General features: G+C 39.5%; 1 protein-coding gene across 8 annotated transcripts in view; it reads right to left on the minus strand.

Annotated features, from left to right (window-relative positions):
• The window catches only part of HERC1 (HECT and RLD domain containing E3 ubiquitin protein ligase family member 1), a 240,864-nt gene that overhangs the window by 181,584 nt on the left and 46,246 nt on the right, over positions 1-13,034 (minus strand). The window lies entirely within an intron of this gene.

Genomic DNA, 13,034 nt, shown 5'->3' on the forward strand with positions numbered 1-13,034 from the left:
ATCTAACAGTTTTGGTTATGGTTGGATATCTCAAAATTAACATATCCAAAACTGAGCTCCTAATCTGCCAGTACCACCACCCCAAACAAACCTGTCCCTCCTGTAGACTTCTTCCTCTCAATAAATGGTAACTCCATCCTTCTAGTTCCCTGAGCCAAAAACTTTGGGACTCATAATTGTAGGACGGAACACCCACTTTGGAAAGGTGTCTGGCAGTTTCTCATAAAATGAAACATATATCTAACCCTATGACCCAACAATTCCTCTTTTAAAGATTTATCCAAAAGAAAACACAAGTCCATAAAAATACTTCAGTCAAAATAGTGGTTGCCTCTAGAGGGTGACAGCATGAACTGACTGTGAGGAGCATGAGGACACTTCTTGAGATAATATTCTATGTCTCAATACTGGTGTGGAATACACAGGTTGTGCATTTGTTAAAACCTAGTGGGCTGGGCCCGGTAGCTCACGCCCGTAATCCTAACACTCAGGGAGGCTAAGGCAGGAGGACTGCTTGAGCTCAGGAGTTTGAGACCAGCCTGGACAACATAGTGAGATCTCATCTCTACATAAAAAAATAAAAATAAAAAAACTCAGTGAAAGTACACTTGAGATTTTTACATTTCACTGAATGTAAATTTTGCCTCAAAAAATACTGAATAATGATATGCAAGCTGAAGTATATTTGAGGGAAGTAAACAGACATCTGTAATTTATTTTGAAATGCATCAGAAATAAGATGCATTGACATATATTTTTTATATATACACAAAATTTTTAATTACAAAATATTGCAGGGAAGGTGTCTCTCAAGCAAGTCCCCAGAATGTCACTTATAATAGCTGGTAATAGAGAAAAACCTCAATCACTGAAGGGAATTTAATTTTCATGACATACGCAGATCTTCAAGAAAGTACTCCAATGATAAAGATCTCAGACTACAGTAATTAAAAGGAGTTTCTTATATCTCATTATGCCCTGGTAAATTCTAAATATAAAATTTGATGACACTTGCCTTCACAAGTTTATGATTACTATGCTTAATTCATCTTCCTAAGATACTTGTAAAGTATGCACTTAAGAGGGGGGAAAATCATGATCCTCCATCCCACCCTGACTTCATTTGGTATTAAACACTAGCATTGTGCAGAGGACATAAAAGTGCCTTATTTACCTCCACCCCTTCTCACATAATCCATATGTAATTTTGCTGTTTTAAATTAGGCCAGTTTGATAGTTGTACCGGGATATGTTGTTACTCTAATTTGTATTTCCCTGATTACTAATAAATCTGAACATCTTATGTTTGTTGGTCATCTGGATATGCTCTTCTGGGAAATACTTATTCATGCATTTTCCTATTTTGTTATCTTGTCAACTCGTAAAAGTTTTTTGTATTTTATCACAGTCCGTCCTCAACATTGAAAATATTTCTTCTAAATCTATCTTTTACGTACACACACATCTTTTATTTTATAGCTTCTGTTTTCCATTCTTGGTCAAGAGTATCCCTGCCCCACTCTCACACCCAGATTCCACATGAATTCTAGATTATATAGGTAATCACCTATACAAAACCACCTTGATATTCTTGAGAGATTTTTTAAAAAAACACCTGAGTCTTTAGTCCATCTGGAATTAAAATAAATTCTACATTCATCTGGAAGTTTAATACACTCTATATAGGACAAGCTGAGTCCAATTTTATTGTTTCCAGGTAGAAGGCTAGTTATGCCACCACCATTTATTAAGTAATCCAGGACTTCTACATAGTTGAAGACAATGGCAGCTGCATAGCTATCTGCCCAAAATTTAAGAAAAACAAGAAGGAAAAATTAAATTCTATACCAAACCACACCTGTAGCATAACTTGAAGATACAGAATGCCAAAATTACAAATAATTGTAAATAAAAAAGAGAAAAAGTCAACCAATCCAGGGTACATGCTTTCACCTCCATCCAGCCACAAGGCTTTGTGGCAAGCAAAGGCAGACTAAGAAAAATTGCAGAAAAGACAGAGGAGAAGGCTCGTGAAGGGGGCTAAAAATGATTTGGAGTGACTCCCAGAAAGATTAAATCCACACCGTATCTGAAAACACTGGAAAAATATCTGGGCAGATCAGAGCACAGACTACAGGGAAGAGATTTCAAAGTACATTTAATGTAAAGCAGAAGGCACGGTTTAAAGGAGCAGGTGTAATTTAAAAAGACAAGTGTTAAATAAGCATTTGTTGAAATGCAGAGGAAAGAAAAAGCAAAAAGGAAGAAAGAAGCATCCTTTAACAACTGAGTGGTGAAGGGTAAAAGAAGAAAAAGGGGAAATATTTAGTGTCCTGCAAGGCAAAATAGACCCATAAAATTGAAGACAGAACAACCCTTTCCTCAAGTAAAACAAACAAAATTTCTGCTATTGTATTTGGACTTTGCTATATTGACTGAAGAGAATGCAATTAAATTAAGAATATTATAAAATACTCAATACCATAAAAATGAACATGAGAAAACTCAAGTGCATACAGAGCTATTGCAGAAAACAAAACAAAATTAAATTTTTACATTTATCAATTGAGGGAAATTCCCTGGTAACAACAAAGCAAAACAAAGTGTAAGTTAACAATCCAAACAAAATTAAATAAACTGGAACATATGATGATATGAAAAATCCTGAATCAAAAATTCAAAAACTGAAAGCAGAAATAGACAAAGAAAAAGAAGAAAAGGAAAGGAAGAAAGAAAGGGAAAGAGGTAATTGAACTCAGGAAAGAAATATGAAGAAAAAGGCAAAATGATCTCAGCAATGAAGAATGAATTATAAAAGTGTTCGAGGAAGAGTAGACTCAATGACATAAAGAAAAATAAAAAGGGTCAGAGAGAAATAATTGGAAAAAGATAAGAAAAAAGAGTAATATTCGTATTATTGGATTACGTGAGGAAAAAAAACACAAAACAAACCAAACAAAAACAGAACTGGTTTTATAGCTACAATGCAAGAAAACTTTCTAAAACAGAAAAAATACCTGAATCAATGTACAAGGTACTTGGGAAAATAAACCCAGACAATCAACTCCAAGAAATAGCCTAGTAAAACTATTATATTTCAAAGATAAAGATAAAATCCTAAAGACCTCCGAGCAAAGAGATGAAATTACTTTAAAAAGCAAAAGAATTAGCCAGGCATTATTTTAAAATAGCACAGCCACAGCTTTTATAAAGCAAAAACTACAGGAGATGCAAGGAAACCTAAATAGAAACACTAATAACATGAGACATGAATATACCACTCTTAGTACAAGATGAATCAAGTGAACAAAAATAAGAAAGCAGAAGATCTAAACAACAAAATAATTCACTTTTCCACTAATAGGATCTATTTCTGGATTCTCTATTCCAGTCCACTTGTCTATTCTTACAACAGTGACTTGATTACAATAGCCTTAAAAATGTATAAATGTTCTGATGACTGGTAAGGCAAGTCCCAAAAGTTTATTTTATTCAGGCCAGGTATGGTGGCTCATGCCTGTAATCCCAGCACTTTTGGAGGTCAAGGTGGGCGGATCATGAGGTCAAGAGATGGAGACCATCCTTGCCAACATGGTGAAACCCCATCTCTAATAAAAATACAAAAATTAGCCAGTCGTGGTGGTGCGTGCCTATAGTCCTAGCTACTCAGGAGGCCGAGGCAGGAGAATCGCTCGAACCCGGGAGGTGGAGGTTGCAGTGAGCCAAGATCACACGACTGCAATCCAACCTGGCGACAGAGGAAGACTCCGTCTCAAAAAAAAATTAAAAAAAAAGATTATTTTATTCAATTATATGCCATCCCTTCCAACACACTATTGAGGTTCCAATCTGAATTGCATTAGATTTATGTACTTTCAGAAAATAGACATTTTTATGAAATCTGTTCATCCAAGGACAAAGTGTGCCTTTCTATTTGTTCCTATCCTATTTTAGATTTTCTTCATATAAATCCTGTGCTTTTCTGTTGATTCTTAAGTATTTTTGATTTTGTGATTACTATGAATGGAATTTCCTCATTTCCATTTCTGGTTAATTACTGCTGTCTAGTCATCTGGGTATATCCATATATTTTCCAAAATTATACAAAGATAGAACAGGAAATGAATCAAAGAAACAGAGGCCATCTAACAATAGGAAACAAAGGAAGAAAACAAGCAAGTATTAAAAAGGTAAAACAGAAGGCCGGGTGCGGTGGCTCATGCCTGTAATCCCAGCACTTTGGGAGGCCGAGGCGGGCGGATCACGAGGTCAGGAGATTGAGACCATCCTGGCTTACACGGTGAAACCCCATTTCTACTAAAAACACAAAAAAATTAGCCAGGTGTGGTGGTGGGCACCTGTAGTCCCAGCTACTCAGGAGGCTAAGGCAGGAGAATGGTGTGAACCCAGGTGGCGGAGGTTACGGTGAGCCAAGATCGTGCCACTGCACTCCAGCCTGGGCAACACAGCGAGACTTCATCTCAAAAAAAAAAAAAAGTTAAAACAGAGACTAAAGGTCAGCTGTAAGACCAAGCACAGCTACTACACCAACATCTGTAAAATTCACCTATTAAAACCAAAAGACAAAGACTGATGTGAAATAATAATAACCTATATGCTAACTGAACAAAACATATATGAAAGTAGTTATGGCCCAAAATTTATAATCTCTGCTAAAAATTAAATGTATATAACTATAAATCTAATAAGTAAATCATTTTTTAAATGTATATCCTATCTGTAAGTGATGGATCTAAAACAAGTGATTTCAAAATGTTGAAGATAAAATGTAAGGCCGGGCACGGTGGCTCACGCTTGTAATTCCAGCACTTTGGGAGGCCGAGGTGGGCGGATCACGAGGTCAGGAGATCGACACCACAGTGAAACCCCGTCTCTACTAAAAATACAAAAAATTAGCCGGGCGTGGTGGCGGGCGCCTGTAGTCCCAGCTACTCGAAGAGGCTGAGGCAGGAGAATGGCGTGAACCCCGGAGGCGGAGCTTGCAGTGAGCCAAGATTGCGCCACTGCACTCCAGCCTGGGCAACAGAGCGAGACTCCGTCTCAAAAAAAAAAAAAAAAAAAGAAGATAAAATGTAGGGTAATGATATAACAAACAAATGCAAACAAAAAAAGTATCATCTATTAGGTAATAAATGGGACAAAAAGGGTTACTTGGTAATGATGAACAGTATAATCACTAATAAAACTGTCACAAACCTTTACTACAAGCAGAGTAATAAAACAATGAAGCGGAAACCACAGAAAATATAGGAAGAATGGCAACCACAGTAATAGAGACTTAAATACAGCCATACCTCATTTATTGCACTTGACTTTACTGTGCTGTACAGACACTGCATCTTTTTTACAAATTGAAGGTTTATGACAACCCTGATTTGAGCAAGTGTACTGGTGCCATTTTTCCAAAAGTATGTGTTCACTTCACGTATCTGTGTCACATTTCAGTAATTCTTACAATATTTCAAACTTTTCATTATTATTATAACTGTTATGGTAACCTGTAATCAGTAAGCTTTGATTGTTACTATTGTAATTGTTTGGGGGTGCCACAAAGCACACCCATATAAGACGGCAAACTTAATCGATAAATTGTACGTGTTCTGACTGCTCCACCAACCAACCATTCCCCAGTCTCCCTACCCTTGGGACTCCCTATTGCCTAAGACACAACAATATTGAAATTAGGCCAACTAATAACCCTACAATTGCCTCTAAGTGTTCAAGACAAAGGAAGACACCATGTCCCTCACTTTAAATCAAAAGCCAGAAATGATTAAGTTTAGTGAGGAAGGCAGGCCAAAAGCTAAGCCTCTTGCGCCAGTTAGCCAAGTTGCAATGCAAAGGGAAAGTTCTTAAAGAAACCAAGAGAGCCACTCCAATGAATACATAAATGATAAAGAAGTGAAATCGCCTTTTTCCTGATATGGGGAAAGTTTAAGTGGTCTGGATAGAATACCAAACCAGCCACGACATTCCCTTAAACCAAAGCCTAAGCCAGACCAAGGCCCTCTCTTCAATTCTATGAAGGCTGAGAGAGGTAAGGAAGATGCAGAAGAGTTTGAAGCTAGCAGAGGTTCACTCATGAGGCTTAAGGAAAGAACTTGTCCCCACAACATAAAAGTGCAAGGTGAAGCAGCAAGTGCTGACGTAGAAGCTGCAGAAAGTTTTCCAGAATATCTACCTAAGGTAACTGATGAAAGTAGTTACATTAAACAACAGATTTTCAATGTGGACAAAACAGCCTACTATTGGAAGATGCCATCTAGGACTTTCATAGCTAGAAACAATTCAATACCTACCTTCAAAGGACAGGTTGAGTCTCTTGCTAAGGGCTAATGAAGCTGGTGGACTTAAAGTTGAAGCCAATGCTCTTTTACATTCTGAAAAACCTAGGGCACCTAAGAATTATTATAAATCTACTCTCCCTGTGCTCTACTAATGCAACAACGAAGCCTGGATGCAGCACATCTGTTTACTACACAGTTTACTAAATATTTTAAGCCCACTGTTAAGACCTACAGCTCAGAAAAAAGTTTCCTTTCAAAACATTACTGTTCACTGACAATGCACCTAGTCACTCAAGAGCTCTACTGGAGATGTACAAGGAAATTCATGTTGTGTTCATGCCTACTAAACACAACATCCATTCTGCAGCACATGGATAAAGAAGTCATTTCAATTTTCAAGTCTTATTATTTAAGAAATACATTTTGTAAGGCTATAGCTGCCATAGATAGTGATTCCTCTGAGATCTGGGTAAAGTCAATAGAAAATGTTCTGCAAAGGATTCACCATTATAGATGCCATTAAGAGCATCCATGGTTCATGGGGAAAAGGCCAAAGTATCAATATTAACAAGAGTTTGGAAGAAGTTGATTCTAACCCCTACAGATGACTTTGAGAGGTTCAAGACTTCAGTGGAGAAAGTAACTGCAGACGTGGTGGAAACAGCAAGAGAAGTAGAATTAGAAGTGGAGCCCGAAGATGTGACTGAATGCAGCAATCTTATGATAAAATTTTAATGGATGAGGAGTTGCTTCTTATGGATGAGCAAAGAAAGTAGTTTATTGAAATGAAAGATATTCTTGGTGAAGATGCTGTGAATATTACTGAAATGACAACAAAGGATTAGAATATTACATAAATTTAATTGATAATGCAGTAGCAGAGTTAGAGCGGACTGACTCCTTTTGAATTTTGAAAGAAGTTCTACTGTGGGTAAAATGCTATCAAACAACATTGCATGCTACAGAGAAATCATTCATGAAAGGAGGAGCCAATCAATGCAGCAAACTTTACCGCTGTCTTATTTTAATACATTGCCAAAGTAATCCCAACCTTTCAGCAACCCCTATCCTGATCAGTCAGCAGCCATTAACATCAAGGCAAGACCCTCCATGAGCAAAAAGATTATAACTCTTTGAAGGCTCAGAGGACTCTCAGCATTTTTTAGCAAAAAAAAAAAAAGTATTTTTTAATTAAGGTACGTACTTTTTTTTTAGACATAATGCTATTGTACACTTAACAGACTACAGTATATGGTACACACAACCTTTATATACACTGAGAAACCAAAAAAACTGTGTGACTTGCTTTACTATGATGTTGGCTTTACTGTGATTTATTTACTTTACTGTACTTTTCGTTTTATTGCAGTGGTCCAGAACCAAACCACAGTATCTCTAAGGTACATGCCAGTACTTGACAAATAAGGCAAAGTACAACAGTATATAAACCACCAGTCCTTAAATCTATTGGTAGACCATGAATTCCTTTGAGAATCTGATAAAAGCTGTGGACCCTGACTCCCCAAAGAATAAAATTTATGCTCGGGCTGGGTGTGGTGGCTCACGTCTGTAATCCCAGCACTTTGGGAAGCTGAAGTGGGCGGATCACGAGGTCAGGAGATCAAGACCATCCTGGCCCACATGGTGAAACCCCGTCTCTAATAAAAATACAAAAATTAGCTGGGCGTGGTGGTGGGCGCCTGTAATCCCAGCTACTCGGGAGGCTGAGCCAGGAGAATGGCTTGAACCCGGGAGGTGGAGGTTACAGTGAGCCAAGATCATGCCACTGCACTCCAGCCTGGTGACAGAGGAAGACTCTATCGAAAAAAAAAAAAAAAAAGAATAAAACTCATGCTCATACTCATAAAAATATGAGCAAATTTCCAAAGGTTTCATGGATGTCCTGAAGTCATCTATGTAATCCAAGATGATAAATCTAATCTAAAATATTATGCATATCCTAAAATGTTCTTTTTAAGTACCAGTGGAAAATATTTTCAAATTGACTATTATCCGACAAATAATTCAAAAATATACACATCATTATAGACCACAGTTCTAGCCAGAAAGTAGTGAAACCAAAAAGTATTTACAAAACAACTAAAATGGAGCAATCTCCAAGAAACAACTAAACAACTAGCAGTCTCCAAGAAACAACTAAAATGGAGCAATCTCCAAGAAAAATATGTAAAGTATTTGTGTATACTGTCATAGTTCATATACAGTAACATAATTATATTAAAAAGGGTTTATATATTCATATAGCATGTTCATAAACGCACGGAATAAATGCTGAAAACATTTTTTTAAAACCTAGGAACACTAGTTGCCTCTGGGAGAAGGAGAACTGGGTTACTGGGAGCTGGGGTAGGAAAGATATTTGCTCTTCACTACACAAATTTGAATTTCTTATATGTGCATGTATTATCAGTGCAAATTTTTTTTTTTTCTTTTTGAGACGGAGTCTCACTCTGTCACCCAGGCTGGAGTGCAGTGGCGCAATCTCCGCTCACTGCAACCTCCGCCTCCCAGGTTCAAGCGACTCTCCTGCCTCAGCCTCCCAAATAACTGGGACTACAAGTGGCTGCCACCACATCCAGCTAATTTTTTTTGTATTTTTAGTATAGTCAGGGTTTCACTGTGTTGGCCAGGATGGTCTCACTTTCCTGACCTCAGGTGATCAGCCCACCTCGGCCTCCCAAAGTGCTGGGATTACAGGCGTGAGCCTCTGCGCCTGGCCTATCAGTGCAAATTTTTAAAAAGCATTTTTAAAGAAATCCAAAACAAGGCAAAACCTAAATTTTTGGAAACTAAGTTTCTGAGACAAAGAGAGGAAGGGGAAAGGAGTTACAAATTATCTAGAAAGTTATATAAAAGAAACATATATCAAAATCAAGGGAATATAGTCAAAGCTGACTCAAATAAATATATAAAGACTTAAATGCTCCATTTCTACGTAAGAATTAAATGAAAGCCAGGTGTGGTGGCTCACTCCTATAATCCCAACATTTTAAGAGGCCAAGGTGGGAGGAAGCTTTAGGCCAGGAGTTCAAGACCAGCCTGAGCAACATAGCAAGACACTGTCTTGACAAAATGTTTAAAAATTATCTGGGCATGGTGGTACACGACTGTGGTCCCAGCAACTTAGGCTTGGGTGGAAGGATCGCTTGAGCTCAGAAGTTCGAAGCTGTGAGCTATGATTGCACCACTGCACTCCAGCCTGGGCAATAGGGTGAGACAAAGTCTCTTAAAAAAAAATTAAATATATTAATAATTCAATTCAGGCCGGGCGCGGTGGCTCAAGCCTGTAATCCCAGCACTTTGGGAGGCCGAGGCGGGCGGATCACGAGGTCAGGAGATCGAGACCATCCTGGCTAACACAGTGAAACCCCGTCTCTACTAAAAATACAAAAAATTAGCCGGGTGTGTTGGCGGGCGCCTGTAGTCCCAGCTACTCGGGAGGCTGAGGCAGGAGAATGGCGTGAACCCAGGAGGCGGAGCTTGCAGTGAGCCAAGATCGTGCCACTGCACTCCAGCCTGGGGCACAGAGCAAGACTCCGTCTCAAAAAAAAAAAAAAAAAAAAAAAAAATTCAATTCAAAATTAGAAAAACAAAATAAACTTTAAGAATACTAGGCTGGGCACACTGGCTAACACCTGTAATCCCAACGCTTTGGGAGGCCAAGGTGGGCGGATCACTTGAGCTCAGGAGTTCAAGACCAGCCTGCACAACATGGAGAAACCCCATCTCTGCCAAAAATACAAAAATTAGCCAGGCATGGTGGCGCATGATGTGGTCCCAGCTACTCAGCAGGATGAGGTGGGATGATCCCTTGTGCTCAGGAGGTCAAGGCTGCAGTGAGTCAAGATCATGCTACTACACTACAGCCTGGTCAACAGAGTGAGACCCTGTCTCGAAGGAAGGAAGGAAGGAAGGAAGGAAGGAAGGAAGGAGGAGGGAGGGAGGGAGGGAGGGAGGGAGGGAGGGAGGGAGGGAGGGAGGAGGGAGGGAGGGAAGGAAGCAAGCAGGGAGGGAGGGAGGGAGGGAGGGAGGGAAGGGAGGAAGGAAGGAAGCAAGCAAGGAAGGAAGCAAGGAAGGAAGAAGGAAGGAAGGAGGAAGGAAGGAGGGAGGAGGGAGGGAGGGAGGAGGGAGGGAAGGAAGGAAGGAAGGAAGGAAAGGAGGGAAGGAGGGAGAGAGGGAGGGAGGGAGGGAAGGAAGGAAGGAAGGAAGGAAGGAAGGAAGGAAGGAAGGAAGGAAGGAAGGAAAAGGGGAAGAGGAAGGGATGGGAAATTGGTAAATTAGAAAAATTCAAAAACAACAGGATTGATATCTCAGAGAGATGATTCTTCTTTTTCTTTTTTAGAGACAGAGGTCTCACCGTGTTGTCCAGGCTGGTCTCAAACTCCTAGACTCAGGCAATCTTCCCACTTTGGCCTCCCAAAGTGCTGGGATTACAGATGTGAGCCACCATGCCCAACCCAAGAGATAATTCTTTAGTGGAAAAAAATGAAAACAATCAGCTAACAAAATTAAGAAAAAAGGGACAAGGCACTCAATATTATAAATAAGAATGGAAAGACAAGCTAGATGCACTGCAGTGTGCCTGTAGTCCCAGCTACTTAGCAGGTTAAAGTGGGAGGATTGCTGGAGGCCAGGAGTTCGAGGCTATAGTATGCTATGATTGTGTCTGAGAATAGCCACTACACTCCAGGCTAGGCAACACAGCAAGATCCTGTTTCTATTTAAAAAAAAAAAAAAAGAAGAAGAAGAAGAATGGAAAGTCAGCTGTGAAGGGCAGTTTGGTGGTGGTATCTCAAAAAGTTAAAAACTGAGTTTCCTTATGGCCCAACAATTCGACTCCTAGATCTATACCCAAGTGAACTGAAAACACATGTTCATATGAAAACTTGTACACAAACATTCACTGGAGCATTACTCGTAATAGCCAAAAAGTGGAAACAACAGAAATGACCATCAAGATATGAATGAATAAACAAAATGTCATATTATCTACACAGTGGAACATTATTCAGCCATAAACAGGAATGAAATACTGATACATACTATAATTTGAGCCTTGTAAACATTCTGCCAATTGAAAGATGCCAGATATAAAAGGCTATATACTGTATGATTCTGTTTGTAAGATATGTACAGGATGGCCAAATGCAGAGATAGAAAGTAGATTAGTAGTTGCCAGAGGCTGGAGAGGAAGGGAAAATGGAGAAACTGGTAAGATTTTACTTTGGAATTATGAAAATGTTTTGGAACTAGAGACGGTAGTTGCACAATACTGTGAAAGTACTAAATGCCACTAAATCGCTCACTTTTAAGATGGTTAATTGTACGTGACGTGAATTTCAACTCAATAAATTATTTTTTATTTTTTTATTTATTTTTTGAGACGGAGTTTCACTCTTGTTGCCTAGTCTGTAGTGCAATGGCATGGTCTCACCATGCCCGACTAATTTTTGCATTTTTAGTAGAGACGGAGTTTCACCATGTTGGCTAGGCTGGTCTTGAAGTCCTGACCTCAAGTGATCTGCCTGCCTCGGCCTCCCAAAGTGCTGGGATTACAGGCATAAGCCACCATCCCCAGTCTCAATAAATTATTATCACATTATTATTTTTGAGATGGAGTCTCACTGCGTCACCAAGGATGGAGTGCAGTGGTGCGATCTCAGCTCACTGCAACCTCCGCCTCCAGGATTCAAGCGATTCTCCTGCCTCAGCCTCCCGAGTAGCTGGGACTACAGGCACACGCCACCACACCCGGCTAATTTTTGTATTTTTAGTAGAGGCAGGGTTTCACCATGTTGGCTAGGTGGTCTCAAACGCCTGACCTCAGGTGATCCACCCGCCTCAGCCTCCCAAAGTGCTGGAATTACAGGCATGAGCCACCACGGCCGACCAATAAATTATTTAAATTAAAAAATATATATGGCAGATAATGCTTCCCCAAAATGAACTGAGGGTGCGTTACTAAAAGAAGAGAGAACCAATGGTGGGCAACCAAATACTCAAAAAAAGTTCGCTACATCAAGAATGACTTTGATGGGTCAAAATACTATACAGCCAGACTTGGTGGCACACATCTACAGTCCTAGCTACTTGGGAGGCTGAGGCAGGAGGATCACTTGAGGCCAGGATTTCAAGGCTGTAGTGCACTATGATCACTCCCTAGATAATATAGCAAGACTCCATCTCTTTTTAAAAAACTTACTAACCTGGACAATATGGCAAAACCCCGACTCTACAAATAATACAAAAAAACAACCGGGCGTGGTGGTGTATGCCTGTGGTCCCAGCTACTGGGGAGGCCACCGGAGCCCAGAAGGTCAAGGCTGCAGTGAGCCAGGATTGTGCCACTGTACTCCAGTCTTGGCAACAGAGTGAGACCCTGTCTCAAAAAAAAAAAACAAGACAAAACAAAACAAAAAACCTCACAAGCCGGTTTCATCAAATTGAATTCAAAGGAAAGAAAGTTCAAGTGCATTTAAAGAACAGGAAGTAGATCAGAATAGCTAGAATACATAAAGACATTCATATAAAATTGTAGGAAAATGAAAAGCAGTACAGAATGTGAAAAAGACAGTTAACGAACAAATGAATTTGGGTTTTTATTCTATAATCTAGTACAAGTCAGACTGATGATTTGGGGAACAAAAGTGTTATCTGCACCTAACACAGCATGTGATACCTATATGCTCTCAATGAAGGATGCAT

This window comes from Nomascus leucogenys, chromosome 6 (assembly GCF_006542625.1).
Source record: "Nomascus leucogenys isolate Asia chromosome 6, Asia_NLE_v1, whole genome shotgun sequence".
Taxonomy (NCBI): Eukaryota; Metazoa; Chordata; class Mammalia; order Primates; family Hylobatidae; genus Nomascus; species Nomascus leucogenys.